General features: G+C 52.6%; 1 protein-coding gene across 18 annotated transcripts in view; it reads left to right on the top strand.

Moving 5' to 3' along the window:
• The first annotated feature begins 890 nt into the window (after positions 1-890).
• LOC113246261 (F-actin-monooxygenase MICAL2) overlaps positions 891-24,073 on the top strand; it is a 137,707-nt gene continuing 114,524 nt past the window's right edge. For 11 of the 18 annotated variants that reach the window (XM_057317057.1, XM_057317058.1, XM_057317059.1 and 8 more), the window contains exon 1: positions 917-1,074. The gene's annotated coding sequence lies outside the window, so the exon portion shown is untranslated. Of the gene's footprint in view, positions 1,080-18,946; positions 19,968-24,073 lie in introns of those variants that run through there. The other 7 variants (XM_057317062.1, XM_048214034.2, XM_057317064.1 and 4 more) reach the window with 4 other exon arrangements.

Consider the following 24,073-nt stretch of genomic DNA (forward strand, 5'->3'; position numbering starts at 1 on the left):
GTTCTCCTCTCCTGGGTCAGCTCAGTTCCCAGAGCGTTTATGGATGCCTGCATGGGGCCCAGCCGGTGACGGAGCCTGGGCCCTAGAGGTTGACTAAAACACGGCTCCTGCGCATGGGATTCCTGTTCATGATCCCTGCTAAACCCGGGGCAGTTTGCACAAGCTGTTGGTAGGATTTACAGTGTACAGCCGCTTCGTACCCCTCACTAGGCCCCACACTGTTCACACTGTGTTTTCCGTGGACGGTGCTCTCTGCAGCTGAGAGGGTATGGGCAACCCAGGAGCGTGGGCAGAGCAGAGATTAAGGCGGCCATTTGACAGCCAAGAGAAGAGGGTGCTTAGGTGATGTGACTAAGGTCACACAGGTAGTCTGCACTACCGCCCCTTTTCCCACCAGCTGCATTCTAAGCAAGGCCAGTCCAGGTGAGGGGAAGAGCCTATCAGCTAACAGGGCGTTTGCTGAAGCCCCGGTGGTCAAGAGGCAAAGCAAGGACGGAGGTCCACAACCCTTACAGGAAGTGCCTTGCCCCTCCTTCACTCCCAAAAGGGGAAGCTGAGGCTTGCTTTCCAGCTGCGCAGGCCAAGGAGCATTTGGCCCAGCGCCTGCCTCTCCCCTGACACTAGGATACTAGCACCCAGGTTTTCCTCTAGCACCACCATTACGCCCCGCTGGTCTCAGACCTGTGCGGGTCTGAGTGGGAGGGCCCGGGGCTCCCTGCGCTCGGGGCAGGGCTACAGCCCACGTGCGCCCGCCGGCAGACGGGGTGACAGCTGGCCCCATGGGGGCGGAGCGGGCGTGGAGCGGGGGTGGGCTCCGCGCCGCACTGCCATTGGCCGCGGGCCTCGGGTCGGGGGCGGGCCGCGCCTGTCATTGGACGCGCTGCCGATGGGGGCGGCTCCCAGCGCAGGCAGCCGCGCGGCGCAGAACTGCAGGCGCTTGCCTGGCTAAGCCTGTGCGGGGCTGCCTTCCTAGCTCCCAGCTCCGCAGGCGGACTGCGCGTCCTGACCACCGCGTCCGCGGCCCGAGGCGAAGGCAGAAGCTAACCCGAGGCTCGGTGGCTGGCGCGGATCTCGGTAAGGTGGGTGGGGTGCGGGGCTCCAGGGAGGGAGGGGCGGGCGCGCGGAGACCGTGGCAGCGGAGCCTGGACTCTGTGCCCTGGCCGGCGCGGGGGAGAGTCAGGTGAGGCCGCAGCATCTCTGGCCTCAAACCCACCCCGCGGGGCGCCCGGCAAACAGGTGGCCCTGCCCGGGGGGAGACCGTGGCTGCCCAATAGGTCTCTGAATCGATTAGAACACAATAAAAGCCTCCCGAACTACCTCCTACTCCACCCCAACACACAAACCCTGCAATTCTAAGCCGAGAAAATCCCCAAACGTCAACACGGAGTGGGCGCCACGCGCCAGCAGGACTGCATGCCACCGGGGCCGACCATCCCCAAACTTTGCTTTCCCATAATTTGGGCTCCGCTCTATTCATGCTCTTCCTTGGCTCTTCAATGGGCGCTCCCCTACCCGCCCCGGTTTCCCTCCCTCCTTAACAACAGGAAGTTAAGTTGGGCCAAATGTCAGTGGCCTGGCCGCCTGCGGGCTGGGATTGGGACTAAGTCTGGGGCCGGGGCGTGGAGGTGGCCAGGGAACCGTGGCTCTGTCCTGTCTGTCGTGTACCCCCCAGCAGCCCAGGCGCACCCCAGGCCTGGGAGCACCCGGCCGGGAGGTCTTTGGCTCCCGCCTTGTCGTGGCTCGACTAACCCTGGGGAGAAGTGGGGTCTTGCCAGCTGTGTCTGCCACCGCTGACCTGGCTTCCAGACTGGAGCAAGTGGGGTTAACTTTATCCTGGGTCAGCCTCCACCTGGCAGAGCTGGGAATCATCATCGCCTTGCTGGATAGGGAAGAGGCGTGTTGAAACCAGAGTAAACGTGTGCCTCTTTCCACATTGTTAATTCTGTAACCTGGGTTCTTAAGGCCAAAAGAGCTTTTATTTGGAGGGCCATTGGGCCTTGTGGGACCTAGGGTGGCAGTGTGTGGACCCTCTTGCTGTCAGCCTCCCTTGCTCACTGTAGTCTTCTGTGGTTTCAGTGGGTGGGGGCGGGGGGGGGGGTGAAGCCACTAACTGGCCTCCTTGTGGGCAGGTCCCTGGGAAAGACAGCCAGCAGCAGGTTGGCCCTCTGGTGTTTATGTGCCTGGGTGCCTGGCACCTGGACCAGTTCTGTTCTCGTGCTCTTCCCGGGGCCAACAAGTGGGCCTTAATTCTCCATGACAGCCCCAACGGATGTTCTGAAGACTCCTCGCAGTAAGAACTTGCCTGCGGGCAGAGGACGGATTTATTACGTGCCTGCGGACAGACGGACCCTGCCCTGTGGCTCTTTGGCAGCAGATTTCATGGTTACTCTCCAAAAACTCAGTTTTGCCCTCTTCATTTTAGACGTGGGGAAACAGACTCAGGTAGGGTAAGTTCCCAAGGTCACACAGAAAGGGTTGAGCCAGGATTCAGACCAGGCTTTGCCAGACTAAATTCAGTGTTCTTTCCTACTGCCCTGTGGCTGTGGAAGTGATGTCTGCAGGATCATGGCGCTACTGTACGCTGATATCAGAGAGCCTCCTGGCCTTTGAAAAGATTCTGTGTAAAGATTCGGAGGCCACTGCTTTGGCAAAGCACTTGAACTGACCCTGGTTGGTCCAGGTTGTTCAACCTGCAGACCACCTGCTCACTCTGTCCTCCAGTCAGGGACGAATGGCTGGTATTGGTCATGCTGTACTGGGGAGGGTTTGACCTGCTGGTGTTTGGGTACCATGGCGGGGGGCGGTGGGGAGGAAGCCTGCCTGTGCCATTGACTTGGTCTCACCTCTGAAAGTTGGCTTCTGGGATGGTCTAGGAAGACTTTTAGCTGAAACAATGTCTACCTTAGATCTGATTCTGGTTTTGTTTGTTTTGTTTTGGGGGGACAGTTGTTGAACTCTACTAATTATGGTTGTGAGGTGATTGAGATCCTCAGTTTGAGCGTACCCCTATAAAAAACGGCTTCACTCTTATCTGTACCTCCTTCCTTTTTCAGTCCTGGAGCTCTGGCTTTCTGCTCATCCCTCTCTTCTAAAAGAAAATCATGATTAGCCTAATACCAACCAATTGTACTTTAGTAAAAAGCATCTTAAGGACTAAGGCTGGTTTTAGGTGTGTTCATTGGAGGTCCATTCCCAGGAGCTGCAAGGAGCAGAGGAACAGCTGGGTAACCCCCCTCTGTCGATAACTGGGGCGTGTTTCTTCTCTCCGCCCACATCCATACCCTCATCTGGGTGTGCTGTCAACCATGGACCTGTCCCTTTCGCTCCCTGTTTCTGAAAGGTAGAGGTCCTGCCTTCTTGATAGAGAGCCTCGATTCTGGCGGGAGGGGTAGGGTATGGATGCAAGAAGATTTGGGCTGAACATTACTCATCTTAGAAGCCCTGCCAGGGCTACAAGTCTCTATTGTTTATGGAGCCAGGGAAGGGAATACTGTTTATCATGCTGGGACTTTTCATTGTTTATATCAGTAGGTCCCCACATTAGCCCTCCAAAGAAGTAGCTGGGGTTGTCCCCATTTTACAGATGAGAAGATTGAGACTAGGAAGGTTGAAACCACCCCTCTCCTTCACATGGCTTTTGAGTAACCAAGCTAGGATTCTGGTCTCAGTCTGTATGAATGAGATTGCGGTGCTGAGTTAAGGACCGAAGGAAGCAGGAAAGCCTGGTGCTGTGCTCTGCACTCTGGAGGGGTGGTGTGTGTGTCTCCCTCGCTGCACTCACTGTTCCCCAACTGCTGTTGTAATTCTTTGCGAACATGGCTTCCCACCCCGCTATGAAGTGGCTTTTAAAACCCTCGCAAAGCTTAACAGATTTCTTTCCTGGTTCTTACAAATCCTCCATGCTCTTTGCTCCATACTCCCTTAGCTGTTTGTACCAGTCTTCATTAGGCTGTCCACCACAGTGTATGGCAGTCCTCTGTTCTACCATATCCACGAACATTTTCAAACACAAAACAGAGACAATAGTATAATGAGCCCCATATACTCATCTAGCTTCAACAGTCCTCAAGCTTACGCTGGACTGGCTTCATCTCTCTATTTTTCTTCCCTTCCGTCCTTTCTTCCTGAAGTATTTTAAAGCAAATCTCTGATACTAGTCATTTTGCTCCTGTCTAATCCATTATATATCTCTTTTTAAAAGAATGTTGTTGTTTTTTTCCTCATAACCACATTGTCATTATTGCATGTAGTAAAATGAACAGTGGTCCTTTGGTCTCATCTGTCTGTATTCAGAGTTCCCGGATTGTCTCAGAAAGGACCTTCGGAGTTGGTTTGTTCGAATCAGGATCCGGTCTGTGTGCTGCTCTTGGTTGCTGGTGCTTTTACGCCTGTTTGAATCTGGAGCAGCCTCCCCTCCACGGTTTAACCAGCCATAGCCCTCCCTTTCAAGTGCCCACCTTCCCCACTGGCCGGCAAACCCTTTGAGGCTGGAATCCACTTCTGTGCCCAGCTGGATCGCTGTGTGGCGTCTGGGATGGGGCGGAGGCTGCCTGAGCCTCTGTCCCGTGGCGTCACAGCCACTGGATGCGTTTTGAGTGAATGAACCCTGTCCTGCACTTTGTGACTGCTTGTGACTGTGTTTAGATAAGAGGTTTAAAAAAAAGATGACTTGCTCGCGTGTGGAGGTTTCCTCAGCAAGCGTCAGTCTGTAAACATCGTGACATAATAGGAGAACTATTCCCTGGGCTCCCCACAGCACTCTGGTTCGTGCTGGGGAGCCCAGATGGCCGCCTCTATGCCCCGATCAGCAGCCGGTCTCCCCCGATCATCTGTGGGGCAGGCGGGGACTGAGGTCATTTCTGCCACGGCTTGGAATCCCTTCTTACTCAGCCTCAGGCACCACCACATTCTGACCCAGGCACTCGGCATCTGGGCTGCACGGAGAACTCTGCACACCTCTATCTGGGCGGCACGCCTTCCCTGTGCCTTCCCGAACCCCCTCTGACCTGCCCCACACCTGACCCGGTGTGGAGCCTTTCTCTACCCACAGCTGGGCTTTCAGTGTCTTGTCTGAATTTGTGGTGAAGAGATAGTGTTGCCTCTGGCAGCTTTGTGGGCATGGTAACGAAGGAGACCGGAGGCTCAGGAGGGAAGGAAGAGGTATGCTTCACTCCTGGAGTCCCTGTCAGACCTCTGTAAGATCTCACCCACCCGGGACGGGCCCTCTCTGCGAGCAGCACTCAGAATGAGGCGTTGTTTTTTCTTCTTCTTGTCCTTTGTTGTTGTTTATTTTGTCTTGGGTGGTGGTGTTGTGGTTTTTCACAGTCGTTTCCACCAGGCAAGTCCTTCTTTTCCCACGGCAGTGCCAGAGTTGATTCATTTTCCTTTATCTTTAGTCATCTTTTTTAGTATTTTCCCCAAATTTTTACAATAAAAACATTTTTCTAATGGAAAATCCAAACACTTGGGGTCCTTTTCCTCTTAAAAAAGAGAATTTTCTTCAATATGGATGGGTGGCCAAAATTATACATGCATGTTGTACAGTAGTGTATGTGGGTAAGGTCACAGAGCTGTTGGGGTTTTGATATTTGCTTCTTTTGTTTATTTGTTTTATGACATTATCTTAAAGAACTTACCTGGGCTTCCTCAAATTAGGGAGTAAAGCTGGGGCTTAGGAGACAGGGAGCCGTGGAACCCATACAGCCTCACCCTCTCTCCCATTCTACCTCCTCCCTTTCCATCCTGAGAATTTCATTTTGGTTTCCCCAAAATGAAATCGTTCTAATGGTAGGCTCTTGATTTTGATTTTTTTTTTTTTTTTTAGTTCACGGAGGTTGAGCTCTCAGAGGAACACAGAATGACATGGTTGTTAAGGCCAGGTAGGCAGGGCAAAGCTTCCCCGTTGGGGAAGTGCCTGATAGCCAACACCCCACGGACCTCACTCTGGGGGGGCACTGACCGCTCCCTCCACCATTTCTGTTTCCTCCCTGCATCTTCTCCAGAGGTAGAAAACGTGGCTGGTCTGCACTGATAAGTCTCCTCCTTTCTAAAGCACTGATCATCTGCTCTCACAAACTCAGGGCTGGCAGGGATGATAGGGGACATGCGTCCTCTGGTCACAAACGAACTTTCACTGCAAGACCGGATCACCGTGCAGTCTGATTTTTGAGACCCTTCCCTTCTCTGTCCGCTGCTGAGGAAGTGTCCATCCCTGAAGAGCCTTTGGTGAAGGCCAGGTGTGATATCGTTTCTTAAATGTAATTGCTCGGTACCCTCCACACACCTAAATACTACTGTGGTCCATCCTAGGAGACTCTGGCCTGTCGCCGCGGTGGCCCGGGACTGGTGTGTGGACAGTGCTGGTGTTTTTAGGGTTGGGATTGTAGCGCATTCTTTGCACTAGTGTTTCTCTCCCCTGAGGGGCCGGGTAATTTCCGTGCCTGCATCCCACCCCGAATCCCCACCTCCCAGCCCGGATCCCTGGCTGCACTGGCATTCCTTCCAAGGCTGAGGCAGATTGCTCTTTGGGGAATGCACAGGTGTTGGCGGGTCTCCAAAGAGGGACTTCTTTCCTGCTGGTTTGGGGCTCAGGTGTTTCTCCTTCCCGGGTGTGAGGGATGTCCAGTGCAGATGTCCTTTCTGCAGGCAGCGAGAGGAGGGCTGGCGAGGAGCTGGACGGTGGCTTTTGATCTCTGAGCTGCCACAAGAGAAGGTTTACGGGACGTCTGCAGACTGGAGCTCCTGACACACCCAGTCCAGAAGCCCAGCCCTGCCAGAGGCGGGTGTGGGAGTTTAGGAACATCCCGTTCTGGCCTTGCCTCGGTAGTATCAGTGTGTTATAGCAGATGTGGAAACCATGGCTTTGCTCTTGTGACTCAGAATGGCTGGCCTTGGCTACATATCTTAGTACCGACTGTAACTGGCAAAGATTTGTAGGATCGCAGAGTTTAACTTGTTCCCCGGGGCCAGGAGACGAGGTGTAGGCGAGGATGAAGAAGTTCCAGAAAAAGCCACTTGGGCCCTTTGGTCCCTGGGAGAGCTGCTGCCTGGAGCAGAGGGGGCCCAGGGCCTGCTGGGAGCTTGGCAGAGCCACTGACCCCTCTGGCAGACAGCCATTCGTCCTGGAGGTGCAGAAGGGGTCAGTGAGTGTAGTGTGTGCCGTCCGTGGCTGCTGTGAGGTCAGAGTGCTGACGGCTCTGAGTATCAGGACACAGAGGCTTTTGCACAGCTTGATGCCAAGGGCAGGTGAGGAGACCCCTGCTTGAAGGAGGTAGGGGTCTGATGGCAGATGAAAGGGAAAACAGAAGAGAGGAATAGGTGGGGCCCTTGGGGAGGCCTCTTTCCAGAGTTCAGAGAGAGGACTGGGTCCATCTCTTTCCTCAGGGAATATCCTGTGGGGCTTGAGCAAGTGGTGGAGGCCAGGAGAGCTTCTGGGCTCTCTGCCTGGAGCTGTAGGACAGGACTGTTGGGAAGGAAGGAGGAGGCTCTGGATGAGGTCTCCGGCTTCTCCCGGGTCCCCGGTTTGTGGCAGCCAGGGGCCCAGCACGCCTGCCTGCTCCAGGTTTCCATCTCTAGCCTGGGTGTGTCTGTTATCTTGTACCTGACATCACGGACTCTCTTAAAAAATGACTCACTCACCCACACACAGACACACACAGATGCAGGGCACCCCCCCCCTTCATGGATGAGGGTAACATACTCATTCACTCAGACCAAAGGTAATTCAATGAAAAGTCTTTCTCCTTCCCAACCTCCAGCCCTCCATTCTCTTCCTCAGTGGCATCTGCTCTTCCTAGTCTCCTGTGGATCCTGGCAGACAGAATCTAGGCATCGGTTTGTGCCTGTCTCCCCCTTTGCTCCTCTTTGGACCTGCTGGGAAGCACCCAGGTTGTGGAGTGGCAGGACCCACATGGCTGTTGACACTCGGTGGTTCTTTCAGTTGGCCAGAGCTTAACTATTTATTGCCCTTACCCCTTACTTTGCCGCTTCTCCCCATGCGGAATCTCCTGGTGTTAGATTTGTGGGTGTGGAGAGCCTGGACATTAAGAATAAACCTCACGGGCCTGTTCTGTGATAATAGGCAGAAACAAACAATCCCACTAAGACCTGGGTTCGAATCCTACCATGTGGCCTTGGGCAAGTCTGTGAACACTAGTATTTTAGTCTATATAAAGGAAGTCATTACACCTACATCAAGGGGTTGATGTAGAGATGAAATTAAAATATTTGTCTGCTAAGCACCCTGCAGAGGTGGGCACTCAGAAATGTCTTTACTTCCACTTTTAAGGAGTGACCCATTTTCAGAACAAGTGACACGGGCCTAGAATCCTCTGGATGGCTTCCTGGAAATCCTCTTGGTGGGTTCCTGAGCTCTTACATCCCTGCAGCAGGTAGCCGGTTCTCCATTTTCTGTCCAGTGCAGCCCCTCCCACCACCTCCTCCTGCCCTGGGGAGCCCAGAGTCTCCGCACCACCTCCTTCTGTGTCCCTCCCCACCCCCACTGGTGAGCAGAACACTGCTGGCCGCCTGGAGAGGGCTCTGGGCTGTTTATGGCTGCTCTCCGGGGTGTTTATGTTGTGATCTCTTCAGAAGCTCCTAGCAGATGTCTGGTTATTGCTGAAACTTCATCTTTATCTTCAGCATGAGAGAAGAGAGAGGCTATTTTTAAAGATGTTTAATTGGCATGGCTGCACAAAGCGGCATAGATTGCCTCCAAGCTTTGTTCTGCGTTGTTCCTGCTCTTTACCCACTCTGAAACCTTCCGATCCAGGCTGAGAGACCTTATATGTCCTGATTTTGGAGCAGCACTTAAATTTGGCAAGCAGTTGTAATCTCTTAAAAAGGTAGGTCAGGGAAGCAAAGGCGACCAGCTGCCTTTTTCCAGGCTGGGACAGATGGCAGCGTGAATGAGGAGCATTTCTGTGTCCATAGAAACCAACACCTGTCCCCAGTTCTGACCCTTCTTTTCACCTTTGGTGTCACCCCCCCCCAAGCTGCCTGCTGATTGTCTCGGAGATCTTTAGCATTGCCTTTCCCTTTGGACTCAGGTAGGGCTCAAGGTGAGCAGGGAGTGGAATGAGGGTAGTTTCAAATGATACTGACCTCCTAGGAGGGAGGGGGAGAGAGAGATGGAGGCCATGACTCATAGGACCTTGGGAAGGGCCCTCTGTGATCATCCAGCTCTCACTCCAGCTGCCATGGTTTTTACTTATGGGGAAACTGAGGCTCAGAGGTCTGTTGGTACTGAGCAGAGGCCAAGGAGGTGCGGTTCCTTGCTCAAGATCACCCAGCCAGGTGGGAGTCAAGTGTGTTGTCCCTCCACCATTTCTGCCAAGCCATAACCCTGTGGTTTGTCTTGGGCAGCTTTAACTGCAGTTGGCCTTCCCTTTTGGGGACAGAGCCCCGCCCCCTTTCTCACAGCTCTGGCATTCTTCGAATTTAGGATGTATATACTTGGAGCACTGGCTTGCTCAGTTGCTTGGTGCAAGGTCTTTCGTTATCAAAAATACCTCCCCCAGAGACTTGGGGCCTAAAATTCCTGCCTTTGTTTTCAGTCCTTGTCTTCAGAGGGCCTTTATAAAAAATATAGGATTGAACTGGGAAGGATATGTTGACAGGTTAGTTTATCTCTGATTAGCTGTCAGCTGAGGACTGAACCAAAGGGGATGAGTCAGCTGGGAAGAGGTGGAGGAGGGAATCAGGACTGTAAATAGGGTGCTGTCAGGGAGGGCATGGAGCTCCATGGCCAGGGCTCTTGAGCTCAGTGTGCAGCTGCTGTGCTGGGGTTGCTGTGATGAGTGACAGGAGCAGAGCCCTCACCTGATGCACGGAGGGGCATTAGACAAGCTATACCGATGCCCACATATTAAGGTAGAGTGTGGAATGTGCTTTGGAGAGCCTCACAGTGGAACCAGGGGAGACTTCCTGTAGGAGGTGGCACTTGGTGGTTGAGATGGGCCTTGGAAAATAGGATTCCCATAGGCAGAGATAGCCAGGGGTTTGGCACAAAGAAATGTGGAAAAGTGTGGGCACATTCAGGGAGCCACATGGTAGAAACATGGGAGCTTCCTGGGGGAGCTGTGGAAGTGTGGAAGGCCGGAATTGGGCCAGCCCTGAGAGCTGGGGGTGAGGGTGGGGAAGGGGGGGGGGTTTCTGCAGGTGTCAGATGCTCCTGGAGCATTGTGGGCCAGCCTCTGAAGTGACTGATCCTCCCTCGCTTGTGGTCTCACAAGCACCTGAATATCCCCTTCAGGTAGGTGCTGCCCCAGGCTTCTGGTGCACACTTTGGGTTTACTTCCCCAGTGCAGGGAGATGCTTGGGAATGCAGGTGGGGCAGGACTGGATGTTTGCAGGCAGCTGGAACATGTAGTGGCTTGGCTGACTCCCCAGCCTTTTCCCTGGCCCTCTGGACACCTGGCCATGGGGAGGGGACAGAAGCTAAGCTCAGCTTCCGCAGTTCCAGTGTTAACCTGGCAGGTGGGAGGCATGGCAACCCGGTGTGCTTAAGGCTCTGACATTTGAGCAGGGTTGCCAGCACCTGTTCTCTGCCACAGAGGTCTCAAAAACACCCTTGCTGTGTGTCATGAAATCAGTTGCTCCTGCAAGCAGCAAACGGCATGAGTTCAGTGCCTGTGGGAGCTTTGACAGGGGGGAGGTTGGGGGGATGGGAGGTGGGGGGGTAGGGCACTGAACCAGCTTTCATCTTTCTTTTTTCTAGTATTAGTGCTACGAATCTGAGACCACATTGGTTCATTGATCAATTAATTGCTCATTTATTCATTCTACAACTAAGACTCCTGCAGTTTCCTTTATCTCAAGCATGTTGTCCCATTGACCGTGGTTTTCAGAGTGGTAAAACCTTTGGCAAGCCGCTTACTTTTTCTGAGCCTCAAGTGTCTCTTCTGTAAGATGGGTGTGATAATACTCACCTCCCAGGGTGGCTGTGAGAATTAAATGGGGCAGTGTGCACAGCACACTTGTCATGGTGCCTGGCCCCTAGGGAGCACAGAGGCCCTTCCTCCTCGAGTCTATTCCCCAGTTGGCCCACAGGAGTCAGAGAGCATAGATGTGGAGGGCTCCTCTTTGCTTCTGGACTCCCATTAGAGTACTGTTCTCTAAGTGACTTCTACCTTTAAGTAGTGACTTGTTAAGAGAATGGCTCAGTCGAAGCACCTACGTGTGCAATGAAGAGAGATGAGGCGCCTTTCCCTTTGTGGTGAGATCCTCACCATCAGACCTTGGTACCACAGGGCTGTTCCGTTGATGCGTGATTTCTCCACTGTGGTGGTCCAGCCTGGGCTTGGACATCAGAGCTGACCTGTGGCATCTGTGGACTCCTCCAGTCACCTCCCTAATGGCTCCCGATAGCTTCTGGCATCTGAACGAGTCTTTTCTTTCCCTCCACATGTCAGCTCCTCGGACATGAGGAGTTTTAAAGATTTTTTTTTTAATTAATTTATTTGACAGAGAGAGAGACAGCCAGCAAGAGAGGGAACACAGCAAGGGGGAGTGGGAGAGGAAGAAGCAGGCTCCTAGCGGAGAAGCCTGATGTGGGGCTCGATCCCAGAACGCTGGGATCATGCCCTGAGCCGAAGGCAGACGTTTAACGACTGAGCCACCCAGGCGCCCCCGACATGAGGAGTTTTTAATTCCAGTCTGTGATACCACCAATTGGAAGAAGTACCACTATTTCCTGTACCTTCAAGAAAGAAAAAGTGCTTCCAATTAAATTGTGGAATGATGCTCTGTTATCCCTGAAAAGTTTTATATTTACTGAAAGAAGAATCCTTTTAGACTTCAGACGTAAGTTTATATCCCATAACACTTGTATGTACAAAAAAAGGAAAGCAAATTGGTTGGGCGTTTCTAAAACATCTCCAGTTTCAGAATCTGACTCTTCCAATTCACTTTTTGACTCTGCCATCTTTGTGGCTCCTTTGACACATTATTATATTTTAGTAAAGTGATGATGCATTTCTCAGTCTTACTTAGATGTTAAGGGGCTAGAAGATACATTCTGCTTTCAGACGTTTTATAATTGAAAAATGCACATCTTCTAATTAGTAAAACAAGGTATTTAAAGACAGCCCCCTTGTTCTCTCTTGAGTCTTCTTCCAGATTAACAATCTGTGATGTGGGTTCAGTTCTTTTTACCTTCCCGGTTGTTCTCCTCTGAGCAAACTCCCATTTGTTAAGATTCTCATACACTGAGGGCAGTGCTCAGACCACATATGGTATTTGTGGTGTGGTATGACCACAGCAGAGGAAGGGAGCTATCACCTCCCTGGGTTAGGCCATTCTGCTCCTCATAATGCAGCCCAAGATTGCGTCAGCTTTTCTGACAGGTACATCACACCATTGACTCACTGACATTACTGCTGACCAGATCTTTTTAACATGTGCTGCATTTCCTCTGTCCTAAACGTGTGTGGCTTTAGAACTTAAACGCAGAGCTTCCTCTTTTGTTCCCATCTGATTCAGAACAACCATTTTTGTTAAATTTCAACTTTGTTAAATTCGGTGCAACCATGTTCCATTGAGCTCTTTCAGGATTGTATTAAGTATGCCTTCCATATCCTTGCTGGAGGGGAGGTGGGTGGGGGGATGGGGTAAGTGGGTGATGGACATTAAGGAGGGCACATGATGTAATGAGCACTGGGTGTTATATACAGATGAATCACTGACCTCTACCTCTGCAACTAATAATACACTATATGTTAAGTAACTGAATGTAAATAAAATTAAATTTTAAAAAAGTATGCTTTCCATAGCATCACCTGAGTTGCTGATAAAATGCTTATCAGGAGAGAGCCCTCCGGCTTGCTACTAGAGCCCTCCCCTCAGGCACCATTAAATCTTTCATCAGCTTGCTTTGGGAATGGCCGCCTAGGCTGTCCCTTTCCTGAATCACCACCCGTTTGCTTTCCTGACTTCTGGCCAGACGTCTTGAATCTGGATATGCCACGGCTGTTGTAGTTTTCCATCTCCCACCAAGTATCCCGTCACAGGAGGAAGCGAACTCTCGTTGACAGCACATGTCAGTTCCCAGAGGGCCCTCAGACTGCTTGCGGGTGTCCCCGGGCTGCCCCGCAGAGATACAGCAGGAGGTTCAGCGGTCTCATCTGCAAGAGTTTCCAGTGCTCTGGGCCAGGGGACTTTCAGTCACTGAAAACATCTAAATGGACCAAGCTTCTCCCCCATCCCAGCGCCCATTCTCATCTCAGTGTCGGATCCTTGTCAGTCTAAAATGGCTCTTACAGAGGGGCCCCTGTGCACCCGGAGTGGGGGCCGAGGTCTGACTTCCCAGGGCCCCTTTCTGCCCCTGGACTTATTGACTCCAGATGCCCCCGCAGACCTTCCTGCCCTCTGCCCTCTGCTGTGCAGCCTGAGTGCATCCCAGGCTTGCCTCCTCCGCGTGGCGTGGGGACAGGCCTTGCACCACTGTCTTAGGGTTCTCCTGGTTATGCACTCTCCTTCCAGTGAGGGGATGTGGGCTTTCTTACAGCTGGCCTTGTCAGGGGCCCCTGTTCTGCAACATGTACTGTAGTCGTCTGCGTGCCAAGCGCTGGGATCAGGGCTCTGTAAACATAAACTCATTTAGTGCTTGTGCCAACCCCATGAGGGAGATCTTGTCATTTGCCCCACTTACCACTCAGGAAATTAAGGCACAGAGGGGTTAACTGATTTGCTCAAGGTTTCACAGTTAGGGCAAGAGGGGGAGTTGGAGTCTAGCCAGTTTGCCCCCAGAGTCCAGGTCTTTACCTCTATGGTGAGCTGCTTTAAAAGGCCCCTCCCCTTCCCTCCTCCTCACTGCCCCTCCCCCCTCACTCCTTTGCACAACTGGAACTGCTTTGGAGTCTGAATCATTGACTTCCTCAATTTCAGGTCCGAGAGCCCTTCCGTGCTCCCAGCCATTTGAAGTCTGTGAGAGTCTTCGGCACCAACTTCCCCTTCTTGGTCTCATAAATTTCAGAGGAAATGATTGCTTTTCCTTCATAGTTCCTGTATCCTCCTGGTCATTAACCCATTTTGCCATTGTTGTGGGAATCAGGTTGGTCCTGTTTCTATGGATACTTCCTCCCTCTTCCTCAAGGTGAGGCCAGCCAGGGATTTCAGCCAGTGGGGTTTCAGCACTTCCCTGTGGTGGTTCCCCTCCCCCCCACTCACCGCCACCCAACACCCGAGCTCTTCTCTGGCTGGCCTGAGATCCTATCAGCAGCTGACCCCACGGTGCCCACGGGGACCTTCCCTTTATGGTTCACGTCTTTTCTGAGCACACCTGTGTTCTCCAGAATATTTTCCTCTTTGTTTCATGCTTTTTTGTTACATAGAGATCTCGTCTTGGGGGCCCCACCCAAGTCCATCCCTTTAAGAGATAAAAGCTGGACATTGAGAAGTGTGTGTCAGTTACATAAAGAAAGAATAAATATTTATGTTTGTGGGTATATACATAAACATTGTCAGGGGTAGGCGCAAGCCATGAGAGCAGTTTCCTGGTTCCGAGTGGGGGCAGACCGGGTAGATGCGGTCTGTATACTTTTGTGAGTTTTGATTTTTGAATGTATTTCCGACTCAAAATTTAAAACAACAGAACAAAAAACCCCAACCACAGACAACCTGGTTGAGTCAGTGCAGTGCCTCCTCGTATCGCATGGGCCTCTGCTCCTCAGGTGCGCACGGGGCTAGTGACAGCCCACCTACCTGGTAGCGGGACGCAAGGGGACCCTCTCCTACAGCCTGGCACTTGGGGGGTCTGAGTAAACCGCCTCCTCCCTGACTCTCTTCTTTGAAGCTCCGAGGGAACTTGAGACTTTGCTGCCTCTTGTAATCGCAGTTTACTAAGAGCTGGTGCTCCACACGGGCACCTGGGCCTCAAGTGTTGGTTTTCCGCTGTGACTCACCAACAGCTCACACTGCGGTCTTCCCCCCTGTTGAATTCCGGGATTTGAGGTAGCTGGAATGCTCCGAGGGCCTGGGTTTGCCTCCAAGAACGATGTCCTTTCCTTTTCCAGACCTGCAGGATTTTACAGATCATCTCTTTTCCCACCATACTCATCTGCCCAGCTCAGGGGCGTATGATTAGAATGGGTCTAACACCCTTTGAAAACAGAAGCCCATAACTGGGCTTGCAGATAACCAAGGTCAGAGCAGACCCTGAAGAAAAAAATGCAGGGTGTTGGGAGAAGCCAGTGCAGGCACCTGTAATTGAGGAAATGACCTGGTTAGGAAAGTGACTTGTTTACCTTGGGCAGGTAATTGGGAAGCAGACTTTGAGCACCTACTGTGTGGCCTGGGCCCTGTGCTATGGGGAGGGCAGTGTGAGTAGTGTCTCACTACTCACCTCTCAAAGCGTTCACTACATACTCGAGAAAACAAGACATACAGCTTTAAAAAAATTAAGTAGGAGATTGTGGTAACGGTTCAGATCATAGAAGGCAAATCACAGGGTAGTTCATGACTAATTCCATAAGATGGTGGAAATAGCAGTGGGTAGTTTTCTGGGGGCTGGAGAGGGCCTGGAAAGCTTGGAAGAGAAAGAAGGAGGAGGAGGAGAGGAGGAGGCTGCATTTGATCTGGATCTAGAAGGGTCCATGAAGTGCAAATGGGTACGTGGGAGGAAGAGGAGAGCATTTCTAGTGGGTGTAGAGGCCTGGGGAGATGGGAAATGGCTTGGTTTGAAGGTGGGCAGAAGGAGAGGAGGCTGGACATGTGAATTTAGGACAGAGGCAGGCAGCCTTCAAGATGACAGGGAGATGGAGAGAGTGTGTGTGCATGCACACGCCTGAGTTCAGAACAGGGATGGGAGGCTGTGGGCCCAGGGTCTCGTAGGGCACTCTTGTAAACCCTAGGGAGAATGAACAAGAAAGGGTCTGGCTGCCAGGCACCTTAATCTAGACATCTACAGCGCCTACTCCAGAAACGTCTTCCGGAGCAGAGGAGGGGGCCAGAGTCATGCTAGCCATTCCCCACCATTGTTCTGTTTGCACATTTTCTTCTTAGGCATGTCAAATGTCGATTCACTCGGCAGATATTTATGAGTTCTTATTCTGTGCCGGAAGCTGTTCTAGGTGTGATGGTTACAGAAGGGGAAAAAAAAGGTAAAGTTCCTTGCCACATAGACCTTATGTTCCAGGAGGGGGAGAGAGACCATTAACAATGAGGTTAAATGTATGAGGCCAGGCAATGAGGTGGACAAAGAGTGCTAAGTGGAGAAAAAGATAGGATGTTCTGGGTGCAGGCGGAGGGAAACAGTTGAGGAGAAGGCTGGAATTTTAGTTGGGGTGGTCAGGGAAGACCTTACTTGCCCTGCCCCTGAGACTTAGAAGCTGGCAAAAGAGAGGTCTGGGGCCAAAAGGAAGGAGGCCAGGCCAGATCCTGCAGGATCTCGAATCCCCAGTTGAACCTCTTCCCACCCACTGGGGGCTTCGGCTTTAGGCAGCAGGGAGCCTTTGAGCGTGCTTGAGCGGAAGAGTGCCACGTGTGGTGAGATGTCCCTGGTGACTTTGTAGAGGATGGGATCTAGGGGGCTGAGGTTCCAGATGACCAGGACCCACAAAAGTCCACTAGTTTGACACCTCTGAGTTAGGTACAGTGGGGTGGAGCTGGGAAGCAAGAGCAGTGGGGCAGGGGAGGGGGAGAGCAGGTGCTGGCAGAAGGGGACTGATGGCAGAGCTTAGATTGGAGGGGGAATGACGACCAACGCACTAAAGTTCTTAGAATTTAGGGCTTGGCGTCAGTTCAACATTCTTGCTGTAACTTTATTTTAGAATAGTGTAGTGCTTAAGAATGTGAGCTCTGGGTTTGAATCCTGCCAAAGTGGCTTTGGGAAAGTTACTTATCTGCTCTGCGCTTCAAGCGCCAGCCCCGTCAAATGGGGGTGAAGTAGTACTTATCTTACAGGTACAAGAATGCTTAGCACAGTCCCTGGTATATGGGAAGTACCCAGGAAGTATTCGCCGCTCTGACCCTCCTGCTTCTCTCTCCGTATTTAGGTGTGTGTCAGTAAAAATTAGTGTGTTGGGCATATCTTTCCTGTGGTCCTAAAGCTAAGTCAAATGAAGAAAAGTATGCTCTTAAGGACTAAATGAGGTAATGCATGTGATGGGTTTAACTTAGCGGCAGATGAATACTAGTTCAAAGTACTATTATCACCGCATATCATCATGCAGAAAATGATTTTCCAGTGGAAGTCCTTTGTAAGGTCATTTATTTAACCATCGCTTATCGTGCCTGTGTTGTGCACTAGACACACGAGGTCATTTCATCTTTGCAACACCAGCCGGAATCAGCCTTGTTAACCACATCTTACAGATGGGGAAACTGAGGCTCAGAGACATGAAGATTTGCCCAAGGTCGCACAGCCAATAAGTGGCAGAGCCAGGATTTGAGAGGTTTTTTTTCCCTCTGACATTGAACTACCTTTTATACTAAGAACAATTATTCCAGGAGTGATCTGTTATGTAAATGTACGTTGACAATTAGGCTACGTCAGTCTCCCTTGGTGCTGGTGGTGACCTGGAGCCTTGGGGAATACAGAGCCATGGCCAATTTCGCAGATAGACCAGGGGCAGTGTCAGAGGTAGGACCCTGGACCTGGAGTCAGAGTTGCACGTGGGTGGGAGATACTGTGGGTCAGTCAGCACCTTCCCTCAGTGACTCATCCCCTCACAGCCCTTATCAGAGCCTTTCAGCCACAGAGAGAGTCGGCCTGAGACCTGCGTTGCTTGACTCAGCCCCTGGTATGCTGGAGGAGGAGCAGCGTCTGACGGGAGCAAATCCCAGCTCTACCACCTACTAGCTATGTAAGGCCAGGATAGGAGTGAATTTCTTTGTGCCTCAATTTTGTTATCTGCAAGCCCACTCATAGTAATTTTATGACAATTAAATGCGGTAAGCCATGCAAATACCCAGAATTCCCTGGCCCCAGCAAGCCCTGAGAGTTAATATTATGCTAGTAACTATTGTATTATAATGTTATAAAAGCCTCCTTTGACCTCTGAGGCCAGAATAAAGTGTCCCACCCTCTCTGCATGGGCCCTCCATGTGTGTGTAGCTCTTCACAGGACTGTGAGCGCTCCAGACCAGGAATAGGTCTTAGTGTGTGTGTGTGTGTGTGTTTGTTTGTTTGTTTTGAAACCCCTGGAGACAAGTGCCTTGTCCTAGAAGATGTGGAAAGAAGTTTGCCAAATGGAACGGGTTCCTAGTTTTCCACTTCGCCAGCAGCCGCATATTCTGACGTGCACACCCACCTCCCAGGATTATGGAAAGCGTCTGCTATTTCTCGGGCTGCTTCACAGTTAGCCAAGCACACTCACATGCAGGTTTTACTCGGTCTTCACCGTTGTCCCCTGTGGTCATCGGTTATTATCCCCATTTACTAGGTATGGAGACGGAGCCTCCGCAGGGTTCAGTAATCTGTCCTCAGACTTGCAGGCAGAAGGTAGTGAAGCGGGTGGTCCCCTGCCCATCCGAGGAAGCCTGGATCTGGAGGCTCAGATCCACAGAGCCTCTCCATCCATTCCCCTGTGCCCTTCTCCTGAGGAGGGCTGGGAGGAGACCATGGGACCAACAGACCTTTCTACACCTCTGCCTTCTTTCCCCCCACCTCCTTCAGGACCTGTTAGTTCCAGAAAAGCACAGGACAGTGGGCTTGACCCAGGCCAGGGATGGGACTTGCTTAAAGCACCTCCACTCTAATTTCCCTTCTCTGTGGGTCTGAGGCCTGGGCTGGGGCTCTGGGCTCGTGGGGAGTGGAGACATGGGGAGGGTACTGTAGCTTTAAGCCTTTGGAGGCTGGGGGATGGGGGGGTGGGGGGCTGGGGTCTGAGCATAGACACTCCTTAGGGGTACCTGGCGCTGGAGGCAGAGGAGGCGGCTGACACCCATGCTTCTCCCAGGAGGAGGAACAGGCGCTAGTTGCAGGGCCCAGAACCATATCCAGGGTGCAGGGGAGCTCCTGGGGGTGCCGAAGTAGCAACTGCTAGGCGCGGGAGGCACTTCCTTTCTAGGGGGAAAAGAGGTTCCAGCAAAGGTGGTACTCAGCCCAGGGCTCTAGGACAGACCTGAATCCAGACTTCTCAAACTCCAGAGCTGTTGCTTAAGCGGAAGAATCTTCTGTTTAGTTCAGCTTAGCGGGCTGTTTTTGAGGAAATACCTATCATGTCCCAGCAGGGGTGGGGAATAGAAGTCCAGTGAGATAGGGAGCCAGCCGTAAAGAGCTCATGTCCTGCAACTCCCTTTTTGCCTCTTCTCCCTCTGGGGAGCCTTGAATTCTGGGTTGCAGTGGTGACACTTCCGCACACGTGGCAGCGTTCAGATTCCTGGTGTCCCAGCGCGTGGGCTGGAGTTTGGGCCTGGCCGGTGACACGGCAGCGCGGGCAGGGAGCTTGCAGATCACATGCTCATTGCGTTGGGTGCTGGGCCTGCTGTGTGGACAGGGGTTATTGGGCCTTTCAGGTTGTGATTCTTGGTTCCCTCCAGGATTGTCATATGACCAAGGGAGCAGACACAAGAGTGTCTCTGGGGTGTGGGTGAGAAAGATCCTAGGTGGAATGGCCCCCAAGATGACGGCTCGGGCGGCCCCTCCCTCCCTCAGGCCAGCCCTGCTTCTTGTCCTCTGCTGAGCTCTGCCTGCCTGCCTGGCCATCTCTGCCTCCAGCTCCTTGCTTTCCTGTTTCTGGTCTGCAGTGCTTTTCTTCATCCTCTTTGCCTCTCTCCATCTCCAGGGCCTGGATTTAGCCCTGCCTACTCCAAAAAGTCTTCCTAAACTCTCTCAGCCCAAGCTGCCCCTCCTTTCTCCCCGCACCTCCTGGGCGGAGAGGGCAGCCCCGAGCTCAGCGGTTACGTGTTATGTAACGTGTTTTGAGCACCTACCCCAGGGCAGGCAGCAGACAGAGGCGAGGACTTTGGAGTCTGGCTGGCCTGGGCGTGTGTTCTAGCTCTGATTCCTGTGAGCTGAGTGACTTTGGGTAGGTGTTTTCATTTCTGAGTCTCCCTTTCCTCTTCAGAACTTGAGAATGTGGTACCCACCTCACAGGGAAGTTGTAAACTTCTGCTGAAGTAATCCCTGCAAGGCACTTAGCCCGCCTGCTGTTCCTGGCTATTGTCAGTGGCTCTCCTGTGGCAGCGGTTACTAGCCTTTGACAGGCACTGCTGTATTTAATCCACACCCTAGCTTTAAAAGGTAGACCTCATCCCCCGGAGAGGAGCACAGGAGCATCAGTGTGAAAATGACGTGCCTGATGTCTCAGGACATGGAGGCAGTGAGGCTGGCCTTGAGGCCGGGTGCCCGCTGGCTGGCTTGGCCACAGCATTCTTCCATCTACTGCCTCGGCTTCTCATTCCCCTGCTTCCCTTGCTGTTGGGAGCTCTTCTCATTCTTTGCCAGGACACTCAGCAAATGCTCATTGAATGATTTTTCCTAGCTGGTTTAAAGGAAACCAGGTGGGGTCAGGGCAGGGGCAGGAAATGGGACCCCTTGAGAGCATTCCAACCCCTTTCAGATCCCAGCTGATCCAGCTTGGCCACGGAGCCCTGGGGGTGGGGGTGGGGGTGGGGAATTGCGTGCCACCCTAGCACCAGGCAGTGCTGGGTCCTTTGGCCATCACACCCAGCCCAGGCAGTGCGACCAAATCATGCCCTGAGGGAAAGTCAGCCTGTTCCTTTTGATTTATTTATTTTTAAATCGCAGAGCTATTTAAATAGCAATGCTATGAAAAGAAAAAGAAAAGTAAGGGAAATACCTGTCTGGGTAGTCCCCTGTGACTGGGGCAGCCACTGCCTGAACCTGTCTGCTCGAAAACAAAGAAGAAGAAAGCCACCAGCTGGCAGGGGGCTCGGGCGCTGTGTGGCACTGTGACATGGGTGTCTGCAAGGGTCCGTGGGGGAGGCCTCTTACTGAAAGGCTCAGCGAACCTCCCGCACACCCACAGGGACAGCCCGTGCCCTGCCAAGGCTGCTCTGCGTGATGGAGCGTTGTCCCCGGGGAGGTTGGAAGCGACCACTTTTGCTCCAGCCAATCCCGTCTGTCCCAGCTGATGTCGGCATCTGCATAGGCCTCACTCAGCTGGTTGATTGGCGTGTGCCTGCACAGACTCTGGTGTCGGGGACTCGGTGTGCAGAGGTGTGTGTCCACCCCCAGCTAATGCTGCCGGAGATGGGGAGGCAATCGGTGTGATTTTGCTCCCAGGCTGGGGTTTTGGTGTTTTGTTGTTTCTGTTTCTCTGAAACTCTTTAAAACACACCTGAAGATGGAGCTGCTTTTCCTGGAGGGAACTGAGAGGACGCTGTGGGAAGGCCCCAGGGGGACAGGAGTGGACTCTCTTTGCTGGCGGGAAGAGGAGACACTGTTGAGCATGGTAACTTCACCTGTCAAGTCAGAAGCTCTTGGGAAAGGTGACTGCGAGTCAAAAAACAAAAAACCAAATCCTGGGAAACTCTGCATGGGCTCTGACTGGCATATCCTGCTTAAAACCCACGGATACGTGCCGTGTCCATAGCGTCACAGTGTGGTTCTTGGGGATTAAAGTAACTGATGAAGGGAACGTGCCCAGGGACTCCCTCCAGATACCATAATGCTCCCTGTCCTGTCAGCGCCTGAAGGCAGCCCCTTCCTCTGGGAAGCTGTCTCTGGGTGGGGCTCGAGGGCGGCTTGTAAATGAGGGGCAGCAGCCCATGAGCATCTCCCCTGGGTATTGGAGTTCAGGCCTGAGTGGCAGCAGAGGGGCCTGCGTGAGGAGGAGGCCTCAGGCTCGGGTCCAGAGTATGCTGGCATCCATGGCAGTGTCCCTGGCAGGTGGACTGGGCATCGGGCACCAGAAGCGTGACCTCGATGAGTTAGGCATTGAGATCTCTGAGCCTCAGTTTCCTCCACTGGAAAATGGGTTGGATAAGCATCCAGCTCCTAGGGCTGACCTGCAAGTTGAAGGCGATTGCCCCAGGGAAAGAGTCACTCATTTAAGGGCTCAGACAAGGTGGTTTCCCTTCTCTTCCACACCTTCCTTCCTCCTCTAACAAGAGTTCTCTCAAACAACTGCCTGGAGTTTTTTGCCACACCGCTGTGAAGTCCATGAAAATCCTCTCCCCTTTCTCTTCTTCCTCTTTCCGACCGCTCATTGTGAGGAGGACCTATGTCTGAGGCTGGGTTCCCAGCCAGGGTCCGCAGGACGGCACTGTTCGCCTCTTTGGTTCCAGCATCTTTCTCTCCCAGGAAGGGCATGGGTTTGCAGAGACACCTTGCTGCATGTCTGCTCTTCCCTGGCTGTCTGGGCCTCACGGACAGTTCACGGCCGTCTTTTCTCCCCGGGTGGGAATTAGTGACGAGGACGCAGCCAGTTGCCGAGTGCTGTAGTTAGTTGAGACTCTTGGTTTCACGTGACAGGAATCCAACTTGAATGAGCTTCAGCAACAATGGGATACTTGGAAGCTTCTAGGGGAGACTCAGACTCAAAGGAAATGCTGCAGAAACAGGTGACCTTCCCCTGCTCAGTGGCCCATGGCTGCAGGCAGCTCCCAGCTGACCCCACATAGCCCTCTACTCATTCCAAGAGGACCAGGGCTTCCCCAGGTTTTCAGATTAGAACCTGGCCCGACTGGGAGCAGGTGCATGCCTTGTGTACTCGAGATCGTGGCCAAGGAGGAAAGATACCGGATGCACCCATCTTGAGTCCCATACCTACCTTTTTGGCTGAGGAGTGGGCGATGGGGTGGAATCTGTATTGGAACAAAGGGAGAAGGATGCTTGTAATATTAATAATTAAGAACGATACTAACTCACTTGTATGGAGTGCTTGCTTTGTGCCAGACATTATTCTAAGATCTTTACCTGCATCACTCATTTAATCTTCGCAGTCAATTCCATGTTCTCTACTGGGGAGCTGAGGCACGAAGAGGTGAAGCAACCTGCCCAAGGTCACACAACGGGCTAGTAGGAGAGCTGGGGTTGCAGCCAAGCAGGGGAGTCTGCATGCGCTCTTCACCGTCCGCTCTAGCACAGACAGTCACACCCTGTGTCCTCTCGGTCTCCATGAGCTATGCGCACGGGTTCATCCTGACCCACGTTATCTCACTTCATCTTCAGAACAAGCCCGGAGTAGGTACCAACGTCAGTCCCATTTTCACATAAGAACCTGAGGCTTACAGAAATTACATGACTCGTCTGGGGCCATTGGACTAATTTCAAGCGGCAGAGCTGGGGTAGGAAGCCAGGTTTGCCTGATTCCAGGGCCTGAGCCCATGACCACGTCTCTGGGTAGCCTTCACATTCAGATGCTTCTCTTGATCTGGCAGATGCTCACCTGGTACCTGGGAGGAAGAGCAGAGCTGGGTCAGCCTCTGAGCCTTTCTTCTCTTTCCAGGGGATTGGGGAGTATGGTGTGGAGACCTTGGCACACACTCCTGAGGGGCCAGCTTTGTGGTTCTGAGCCAGTCTTGGTGTGACTCATGCTAGCTTACACCAAAGAGTTCTTGAACAAGCCTTGAGTGCATCTCACCTCTGGAGTTTTCCAGTTCTTCATGCAGCAAATGGTGACGGAGCATCTAGTGGTGTCAGGCCCTGTTCCCAGTGCTTGGGCTCCCTCAGTGGAGACCTGACTCTCTGGAGCTAGGCTGGGAGCACAGCGGAGAGAAAGGTCCCCTGAGATACTCTCACATCCCTCGCGATCATGAAGTGACTCAATCACACAGGAAATCTTTCCTGAATCACCCAAGTCAGGTGCACAGAGGCCTGAAGACTTGGTGCTTCTCTGCTTGGGACTGGCAAGATGGTAAGTCTGGGAGGAGACATTGTTTCCTCATTCTGTTCCAAAGGGAAGCATTGTGTCAAGGAGCACACACAGGAATGGTGTCAGGCCAGCTCCACTGTGAGTCCCAGATGCTATGGCCAGGTGAGGCGCTTGCTGGGCCATGCCTCAGTATCCCCCCGTCGCGGGACTGTACCACCTGCCTCCCAGGGTTGCTGGGAGGATTGTCTGAGCTGGCACATGCTAACTACACACTGCCATGCCTGGGCATGGCTTAATCTTTTTAATTCTTCCTTTTAACTACTGACGAGCTTTGTTAGGTGTCTCCTAAAGTC

The sequence above is a fragment of the Ursus arctos genome, unplaced genomic scaffold (assembly GCF_023065955.2).
Source record: "Ursus arctos isolate Adak ecotype North America unplaced genomic scaffold, UrsArc2.0 scaffold_23, whole genome shotgun sequence".
NCBI classification, from domain to species: Eukaryota; Metazoa; Chordata; class Mammalia; order Carnivora; family Ursidae; genus Ursus; species Ursus arctos.